At 41.8% G+C, this 10,865-nt stretch overlaps 1 pseudogene; it reads right to left on the bottom strand.

The window, feature by feature from the left end:
- Positions 1 to 3,520: 3,520 nt before the first annotated feature.
- On the bottom strand, positions 3,521 to 9,494 carry LOC108930867 (zinc-binding protein A33-like; annotated as a pseudogene).
- Between the last annotated feature and the right edge of the window lie 1,371 nt (positions 9,495 to 10,865).

The following is a 10,865-nucleotide window of genomic DNA, read 5'->3' as shown; positions in this document are numbered from 1 at the left end:
CTCCAAGTGACTTACAGCATTAATCTCCCTACAACTCTTTACCCATTTAAACAGCTGGTAAATTTTACTGGAGTAATTTAAAGTAAGTACTTTGTTCAAAGGTACTACAGCAGTAGGTGGGACTTGAACCAGCAGTCAAGATCCAAAGGTAAGAGCACTCACCACTTCTTTATCAGCTGCCCTACTGGTACATTTTTCATTGGTCAACTTCTTGTGCTTGATGAAGTGGCCTCATGTCCCCATTTATATGGCACATGTCATGAAGCACCTGGACACATCACCAGTAATGTAACCTGTGGTCACTGTGTATTTTTGTTCGTAAAATATCACATATCCCCCCCAGAAGACCCCAACAGAGCTGATTGAACCCCAGGCTGTGCTTCTGTCATTACCTGGTCAGAGTCACCGAAGAGAGGGGTGATAATATATTTTCAATTTTCAGTCATCTTAAGAGAGTTTTAATTGTAATTTAGTTTGAAGTTAATGAGAAGGAAGAAGAGACGAAAGAGGGAGGCTGGGTACGTCACCGGTACTACACTGGGGGTACCTGTTTTGATGGGTACCCCACAAAAAGGCCAAGAAGATTATTGCCCCTCCCTTTTAGGACCGGATCATTCAGGTGTTTTGGTTATTGATTTGTCCCAGGTAGGGTCCCCTCCTAAGTTCAGTTTTTCAAGCTCCAGTGAGGGGTCCTACTTGGGACCTGGGGAGAAGGGGGACTATTATCTGGAACGATTATTTAATAAGTGATTTTATTTGGATTCTATTGAAGTTTTTAGTATTGTTGCTGTTTAATGATAATGTTTGTTGGATTTAATTTTGCTATTCTTTATTTATAGTGTGGGGTACAGTGGCGCAGTGGGTTGGACCACGGTCCTGCTTTCCGGTAGGTCTGGGGTTCAAGTCCCACTTGGGATGCCTTGTGACGGACTGGTGTCCTGTCCTGGGTGTGTCCCCTCCCCCTCCGGCCTTATGCCCTGTGTTACCGGGTAGGCTCCGGTTCCCCGTGACCCCGTAAGGGACAAGCGGTTCTGACAATGTGTGTGTGTGTGTGTGTATATTTATAGCAGATACTGAAAGTCATGAGTACTTTGTTGGAGTCTGATGATGTCTTGGAGTACTGATACTTAATGACACCAGTTGTGGAATTTTTAGTAGTCGGATGATGATTGTGAGAAATTGAAGCAAGGTTGTTATGTTATCTGATGTTTTAACTGTTATTTAATGTTTGCTTTGTACTGAACTTTCTATGATTTTGTATTTTTTCAGTATATTGAGTTGTGTTGGTACTGTGGTTGTTTTATTTGCAAATGTTAAATGGTGTATTTGTATAGTCCGTTTTTAATTGGAGTAAATAAAGTTGAAAAAAAATTACATGTTTATCTTGTTAAGAGATCTGCTAAGAAGTGAGTCCAAAAGAGGTGAGCTTTGAGACCATTCTTAAATGTGAAGATTCAGCAGTTCTGAGTGAATTGGCGAGGTCAATCTACCATACTGAAGCCAGAACTGAAAACTTTTGTGCTTTTTGATTCTGGACCTTTCGTATGTGGTACCACCAGGCAGGCAGTGGTAGAGGAGTGTAGCAGTGTGGTTGGGATGTAGTGAATGATCGGGTCTTGCAGATATTGGGAAGCAGATCTGTTTATGGTTTTGTAGGTCGTAACCAGAGTCTTGAATTTGATCGAGGAAGCTGTAGGAAGCCAATGCAGAGAGGTGAGGAGGGGTGATACATGGGAACGCTTCGACAAGTCAAACACCACTCGCACAGCAGTGTTCTGTATCAGCTGGAGAAGTTTGATGCTACAGGTTTGATGGCTGCACAGGAGAGAGTTGCAATAGCCTAGGAGGGATATTACCATGGCCTCAACTAGGAGTTTCATAGAGTTTGATTTACACACACACCTGATTCTACTCATCTACTTGGGTTAACCAGTGCAACTTGGGCTTCACCTATTTTTACACCTGCACTACTCTGTGTTTCTACTACACACATAATTTCTTCAAAAGCAATGCTGATGTTTTTGTTTGGACCGTAGCAACAGGACCACGGATTTGTTTTGGAACAAGTCAGTCCATGGAACGAGTAGCTGGTGGTGCTGAGTAACGGAGTTTCCTCTGCGATGAACAACAGCTGGACTTTTATACAAGGGTTTTAAGGGACTTGTTAATCTGGCAGGGAGGAGAACCAGACAGTGCAGATAATTTACATGCACTGCTGAATCTCCCAAAACAAGCACATTATTTCCAAGCTCAGCAGTCAGCCTGCTAAGAGCCAAATATCTATTTTAGAGTTCTGAAGGAAGAACCAGAACCAGGAACCTGTAGCTTCAGCTTTGCTGTACTCAACCTGCTCCAAACGGTAACCAAGTCACTCTGAGAGTGGTCCAGGGTACCAGGTGTCTTATTACCTGTACTGGGGCCTTGTAAGTGTCGATGCCAAGTTTGACACTACGGAAGTATCAGAACACACCGAGCTCAGCCAGCTCTCTGTCTCATGAATAAAAATCAGATTCTTAAAGCACCCGTCTCAATCACGGACTTTCCACATCAAATCACTTTTTGTCACCCATTTCTAGCAGATGAAATGTTTGACAACATCAGCAGGTGCAACTAAGCAGTACATATTACACGATACACAGCACATAGGTGCGCCATCTGACAAAACATTCAGGATGAAACTTCCATCAAACAGGGATTCCATCGCTCCTTAGGTTCTCTGTCAGCTGTCGGTGTTCGACTCTTCGCTGTGGACCCCACTAATGATATAAATAATACATAATATTAATTTCTGTCACAAAAATGATATTCTAATACTCATAACATCTTACTGATATTCTAAATGCTACGATGGAATGACATTCCAGGGTCTACCCTAATTAACCTGGTGCCCTGTGCTTCCAGAATAGGCTTTGGCCCACCGTGACCCTAACCCATGTGAGTGAGTAAATATTCTAAATTGACCTGAATCATGAATACTCTAAAAATACAAACACATAAATGTTTCACCAGTAAAACCTTTATATGAAGTTTGAAATACACACACACACACACACATTTTCAGAACCGCTTGTCCCATACAGGGTCGCGGGGAACCGGAGCCAACCCGGCAACACAGGGCGTAAGGCTGGAGGGGGAGGGGACACACCCAGGACGGGACACCAGTCCGTCACAAGGCACCCCAAGCGGGACTCGAACCCCAGACCCACCAGAGAGCAGGACCCGGTCCGACCCGGTCCAACCCACTGCACTCCCCTCTAAGTTTGAAATACACACACACACACATTTTCAGAACCGCTTGTCCCTTACGGGGTCACGGGGAACCGGAGCCTACCCGGTAACACAGGGCGTAAGGCCGGAGGGGGAAGGGGACACACCCCAAGCGGGACTCGAACCCCAGACCCACCGGAGAGCAGGACTGCGGTCCAACCCACTGCGCCACCGCACCCCCTGCATCTTTCATACAAACAAAGTTTAAATTACAGTTCGCCATAAACTCGTTCTCCGTCTCCCATTCTTCACTTTACCGTGATGACGTCATCTAGTTAGTGGCGACCTGCCTTGTCCCTCTCGGGGGTGCGATTTGTTTTCCTAGTCTTAACACTCGTGCGAACTGCGAAGTTTATGTATATAAAAAAAGTTTGAAATATTACATGCTAAATATGGAAAATGTTATTCAAACTGTTTCATTGCCAGTTTATTGCTATTTGAATCATTCACATCAAATAATAGTTTATGTGTTAAAACAAGTTTCAGTTATTTCTTCTTAATTGTGTCCTGGATGATATATACAGTTCATATCAGATGATGAAGCGATAATAAAAGAACCAGAGGAGTTCTGTGAGCCCCTCCACAGTCTCTCCTGCTGCCCCCTTGTGGCACAGAGGAGTCACTGCACCTCCTTCACTCTGCAGTGTTCTGAACAGGGCTGCAGGCACACAGGTCACCACCAGAGGGCACTATGAGCCGGAACACACCTGTCACCTGTCACCTGTCTAAGTCTCTGCGTGGAGAAGGACCCGACTGTGCCTCAGTCCTGTTTACTCTACTCCTGATACTACTCTGTTTGAATGATTATTAATCAATAGTGTTGTGAACAAACAGTCTCCCTGCCAACTGTGTTTTAGTCGTGGTGTTAATTTCATCACTTTGTCACTGTAAAGAAAACTGCACTTGGAGCCACCAGTGGCATCATGACATTGGTTGTGAATCTTTTGTAAATACAGGTGAGGAGCTGCAGGTGAGATCTCAGTGTTTATTAAAGACAGAAAAAGAAATCACAATGTAGACAATGAATATTGAAACAGCACTGCCAACACCGTAAAGAGATACAAAGTACAGTCTGCATCAGGAGCACTCCAAGACGTGGATCATTGCGAACTCAAGTGTCCGGCTTATTTACAACTGCAAAGTGCTGAAGGTATTTGGTCTAGATTCAGAGCTGGGGAGACTTCATTGCAAAAGAACATGTAGACTAGAGGACTCTCAGGATGTGAGGACAGTGCATATACAAATGTATGAACAACAGAGGTGAGGTCCTGAGAGCAGGAAGCTGTAAGACAAGCATGGTTAATACAAGACAAAGCTACTCCAACAGACAGTTACAAAGGTATGAGCTGTGTAGAAATCAGCAACCTGATTGCTTCCAGGTTCTCTTTACAGTCCAGGCTGCTGGACGGAACCACCACCTGACTGGTATCAGGTGTGCTGGAATGTTATAGATTTCCCATGCAATACACTATTTGGCAAATATATGTTTCCCTTCTTATCTGTGACCATGTCTCTCTATAAAACGCAGAATCTCAGGGTGCAAGGCTAGCCAAAGATATACCTTGGACAGGATGCCGGTCCTTTGCAGGGTACACACTCTCACATGCACACTCCTTTCGTTGACACAACTGGTAATTTTAGATTCCTCAATGAAGCTATAGATACCGCTCTGTTTGAATGAGTGTTAATTGGTAGCCTTGCAACTTGCGCAAGAGCTCCCTGCGTTCCCGTCGGGTACGAGGATGTGGTGGCCGAATAATGTACGAGCTGGTTTGAGGAACTCCTCTGTGTGTGTTAAATCATTAAAAAAATGGGCTCACACTCAAACTAGTGAGTAAGAACCAATTTCTGCAAAACCCAAAAAATGAACATCATGATCACAGTCCCCATTGCCACCTATTCCCTCTGTTCAATCTGTCCACAAGACTGTGAAATAGACTGAAAAGAGTCATTATGCAAAAGAGATAAAAACACAGGAGACAGATTATATGTTTGTATTACTTGAACCCAAAAAATGAATCATCTTCCTAAAAGATTTATGTCTACTGACCACTGGTTCTGTTATAACTGAAATCTAACAAAAGCCATTTATTGTGGCAACAAAAGGAGAGGTTGGAGTGATTTCATAGTTTTGATGCTTGAACAAATTTCATTACACTTTATTCACAGTTATAGACACCTTCACTGGACAGATCTTCAGAGCTCCAGAGATTCTGCCATCAGTTAAACGAGGAGAGAAATATGGAAACAGTTTCTCAGTGAAGGTGTCTGTAAAAGTGTAGATGTGTGACATGTCAGTGGGGTTGAAGAAGGACACCTTCCCCCTGTCATAGTCCAGCTGAACCCGGATCTTCTGGGGTTTCTTCTCCAGTGAGACATCAGTAACTTTTAATGTTTTGTATTTATCATCATTCCTTGAATTTATAACCCAGAATCCATTCTTTGGACTCAGTGTAATCTTCCCCTTCCTGCTGATGGACTCCTTCATCACTCCAACATCCCACTCAGTTTTGTTTCCCACCTCCACCTCCCAGCTGTGTTTTCCTGAAGTAAACCCCTCAGAGCCCAACACACACACACAGGAGTCAAACCTCTCTGTGTTGTCAGGAAGCTCATGCTTGATTCCAGTGTATCTCACAAAGGTCAGATCATCAGACAGAAAGAGGGTGGAGCGAGCAGTGTTGGGGTCCAGAGTCACAGGAGCTGAGGGATCCACAGAGAATATAAAACTATAATTAAAAATTTTATTTAAAAGGGCAGAATTTTTTAATACACTAACTTGATTTAAATTATTTTATTGTTTCACATTTTTCAATAGTTTTGCTCTTGAAATGTAAAGTATAAAAATGTATAGTTTGTAGAAGTTTGCCAGAAAAAATCTTGACTGAATACTTGAAATTATAAGCAAAATGTTCATTACAGCTTCAGTTCCCTTCAGTAACAGAAAGAAGTTTCACTATGTTCAGATCAGTTATTTAATAAAATATAAAAGTTCCCATTAAATACAATATGAAACTTATATACAAAACAATGCATGTTGTTCAGTTTAAGTCTGATGTCAGAATCCCATTTTATTTCATTTACTGTAAAAACCTTTTAACTTTGAGTCAGTTTATCAAGGTGTGTTAAAAATACTGTATATCGATTTTTTTGCATCTGATATTTGAACTTTTTCCACTTTGGTACTTTTTAACAGCTTGTTTTGAAACACGGATTACTTTACAGTTACATCTCAGTAGAATTATTAGAAATACAGATTGGATCCAATATCAAAGAATTTTATCACAAAAATCAGCAGTGACACATGTTGAGTAGGGACCCAACACGAGCTGCTTTTCAGATACGGTCGTTTTGTATATAAAAGGGCTTCTACCGGGTGCCCAGCACTCACTGTATGTGACATTGTGCAGCATCTTCTCCCAGACTCTGAAGCTCAGAGAACCCAGATGTTTGGCCACATCTATCAGCGCCCCTGAAAGCACCTTTGGATCCTGCACTTCACACTGGGCTCTACAAGGACAAGTAGGACTGAATGATGATGTGGGATTTGAAGGGAATTAAACAAAAATGAAAATTTAAATAAATACCTTTGTTTGGTGCTCTTGTAGGACTGGAAAAGACAAATAAAAATAAGTCAGTGTGTTCACTCAATCAGTGTTAAAGAAGAAATAGTTATAAACCATCATCCTACCATCAGGAATTTGGTGTCTTCATTGTTCATATCTTCCTCAGTGTCTCTGATTCTGTCTGACAGGATGGAGACGTGTTTGGAGATGTTTTCTATCTTCTCCTTCATCCTCTGACTTTTCTGCTCCTCTTCCTCCCTCAGTGCAGCCAATCTGGCCTCCTCTTCATCTCGCAGGAACCGGTGGAGCTTCTCAAACTCCTCCTTTATCAGTTTCTTTGTGTGTTGAGCCTGATTCTGAAAATTACAGTCACATTTAACACAAACTGTACAGTTTAGTATCACTCTTAACTCTTCAGTCCTCCTCATATGGACATTTAATAGCTGCTTCCAGTTTTGTGTGACATCTAATCATCACCAGTCCTCCCCATGTCTGTGTGGATCCATTCAAAAGAGAAGCTCGTCTGATACACTCCCTGCCAAACACACTGCTTTCTTTACACACTACACACGACACACCGTGTAGGCGATCTACTGCTCATGTGAGGATCTTCATCTCTCACTGGTGGCTCCTTGTGACCTAAAGTGCTTCATGGGTTTGTAGGAGGAGTCAATACAGCTGTCAGGTCAGGTAGATGATCATCATGACAGTGATACCAGTTAGTGTCTCTCATAGAAACAACAACACAAACAACACAACATTTCGTTTCCAAGCTGTAGGATCAGTGTGCTGATGGGAAAGATCTCTTCACTCACTGACTCATTTAAAGACTTAATAAATCATCCATTTACCTTTACATGTTTCATTGTGTCCTCACACAGTTTTTTAGCTTCATTGAACTTTTTCCGTTTTTCCTTTATTCGTTTCAATGCAGTCTTGAGTTTTGCCTGGAATTAAATGCACAGTTGGATTCTTGAAAGAGAATTGTTGGAGTGTTCATACTTTTTATTTTACCTTATTATTTAGTCTTCACTGTATTATTCATTATATCTTTTGTATTCTTTTCCTTTAGTTATTACTGTGAACTACATGCACAGTTCATGAACAAACTGCTAAGTATCAGTCTGTGTTAAAAGACGCAACAAAAATGTTCTGTGGGGATGAGCTTCAAATGTGTGCATCTACCTGATGGAAAACTGGAAAAGATGAATTCCAGCACTAATATATAACCATACTGTTATATACTATTATTGAACACTTTTTAAAAATTGGTGTAGTTACTTCTGGTGACATTGTGTGTTTTCAGGTGTTTCATGTTGTTCCAGTTCTGTTTTATGTTCTTTGCTTGATGAAAACATCTCAAGTTGCCACCCTGTTAGTCCTGATTCTTACGAGACCATTTTCTCGACAAAGAGTCACTATTAGCGTAGAGTGCAATGTTTTACACAAGGGATTCAAGTGTCTTTTCAATAAGTTTTATAAATTGGTAAATTAAAATTTTAAATACGTTTCATAAGCTCTTCCGAATGAGACAGTTCATGAGTAAAAGGTTCATTCATTTATCTGTAAGTTTAACAATCTCAGCATACTACTCTTTTACACTGGTTTGACACCTTACACTGTTTGAAGCCAATTATCTCCAAACTCTATAATAAAGTGCAATATAAGTGTGTAGCACGCCGAGGCGACGAGCAAAGGGGGCGGAGCCCGAGGGCAGCCGCCCACAGCTGAGACTAATTGCCGCCTCTATTTCTTCCCCCGGGGGCCCCCAGTGAGAGGAGAGCGAGACGAGAGAGGAGGAAGAGCACTGCAGACGCACGCCCGATCACCATTTCCAAACCCCGTACACGCCCGCGCCTTCGTTCCCGAGCCCAACGACAACGCCGCAGACCCTGAAGTCCTGTCCCCGAATACCCGTTCCCGGTGCCCCCGTTCCCCCCCCCCCGTCTTCTGTCATTGCACCTGAGTGAATGAAAGGAGCACGAGCACTCACCTGAGCCGGCCTCTGTCTGTTGCAAAGTGTTATAAACATTTTATAATTATTGAATATTCTGAGTATTGTCAACAGATTAACTGTTCAGTTATGTAGTCACTTTTGTACTGATAAAGTACTACTGTAAATAATTCCAGTTACTGTGGTAGACACTGATCTCTGGTACGGGACTGAAAACATCTCATGTTCTTAGTTTCATATCGATACATTTCAGCACAGGAAACTTCAAGATTTTTACACTGAAACAGAAAATAAAATACCTTCATGTCCCCTGCAGCCTCCTCCACTGGACAGAGCTGGTGGTTTCTGTGTTTTTTTGACGTCTGACACACCAAGCAAATTGGCTCCTCGTCTTCAAGGCAGAAAAGAAGAAGCTTCTCTCCATGGACACTGCAGCGACCTTCACTCTTCTCTGCAGCTTCAGCATCATTTATCTTCTGTAAGTAGGACTCCACAACATTCCGTAGAGCCAGGTTTTGTGGAGGCTTTTCCACACAAGACCTCTTCCTACACAAAGGACACTCTCTGAAGTTCTTCTGTTCCCAGTACTGCTGCACACAGGATCTACAGAAGCTGTGACTACATGGTAGTACAATAGGATCCTTGAAGATCTCACAGCAAACAGAGCAATTGAGCTCCTCATGCAGAGATAAACTTGTAGTTGCCATCTTCCAGACACTGTTGCTTCCAGCCTCTCCAGTTCTGAGATCTTTCTCCCGAAGGTTTACTTTCACTTTCCACCCAGACCAGAAAACACCTTTGCAAGGAAATCGGAACTAACCTGTTCATGACAGCGTAACCACTGAAATTCAGGTCTCGTCACGTCCTACAGCTTACCTTAAAAACCCCTAATAGGCTCAGTACATAAACTTTTATTCAGGAAATAAATCAATAAATTCTACCTCTCCTACCAAATACTCACCAACATTGATTACCGATGTAGTAAAATGGTTTTCTAAACTTATGAAGAATTTTAGAAGAGCACAGTTAGGTTCTCCTTCCAGCCATTGCTGACCTTTATCTTTTGAGATTTTTATTTCACCGTTTTCTCTAAAGCAACTTACTATGTTAAATTAACTATAAATATTTATCTGTTTATACAGCTGGCCAATATTACTGAAGTATTTTAAACTAAGTATTTTGCTTCAGAGTACTACAGCAGTAGGGGGGATTTGATCCTGCAGTCAAGATCCAAAGGTAAGAGCACTAACCACTTTGCTACCAGGTGCTCTGCTAGCAAACTTTTTTTGATGATTCTGTGTTTCTTAAAACAACTGTTTTTTTTTGTAATTGGAGACCCTGATCTCTAGATTTATCTGGAACAACAAAAGACCAAAACTTTGCAAACCAAAAAACAAAAGTGGGGGATTTGTATACCAAATGAGATTTCACTACTGGGCTGTATAAATTAAACAAATGACTAATGGGTTCCAGACTAGACCAGACTCTCTGTGGGTTGTTTGACATGTTCTTCATGCCACCCAAGACTCAAGACCTCTTCCTTTCAATCTGAAATTCCACAAGATCTCATCTTTATCCAAAAATGTTGCCATAGTCAACATCTCTAGTTTGATAAGATGTTGAGACACTCTTAACTCAAACCTCCCTTCAACTAGTTGCCAAATTGGGCTCTAGGAATGCTCCCTACAGGGGTGCTGAACATTTCATTTTTATTTGCATATCAACATTAGAGAACTTCAACCTTTTAAGAAATTGTTTCAACCTGTTGAACAGAAACATCTATAAAAATGTACAGCTACAGCACTGGTAGTGGCTCTTTTGACGCACTGAAGGAGATTATGGAACAGGAGTTGACGCGTCTTTTAGTGACCATGAATGGTCATCTATATGTGCTAAAGTCTTCCCTTCCTGTACGTCCCTCAGCATCCAGGAACAAAAATTCAAGTTCATCTGTGGAATTTACCTCACTGCTGTGCACCTTCACAGGATGTTCATCTAAGCTGTGCTTTAAATGCAAAGCCTCTCCAGGTACTTTGGTACATTTATTCTGGGAATGTAGTCAGATACAAGTTTACTGG

The sequence above is a fragment of the Scleropages formosus genome, chromosome 3 (assembly GCF_900964775.1).
Source record: "Scleropages formosus chromosome 3, fSclFor1.1, whole genome shotgun sequence".
Classification (NCBI taxonomy): Eukaryota; Metazoa; Chordata; class Actinopteri; order Osteoglossiformes; family Osteoglossidae; genus Scleropages; species Scleropages formosus.
This window is presented reverse-complemented; position numbering and strand designations above follow the sequence as displayed.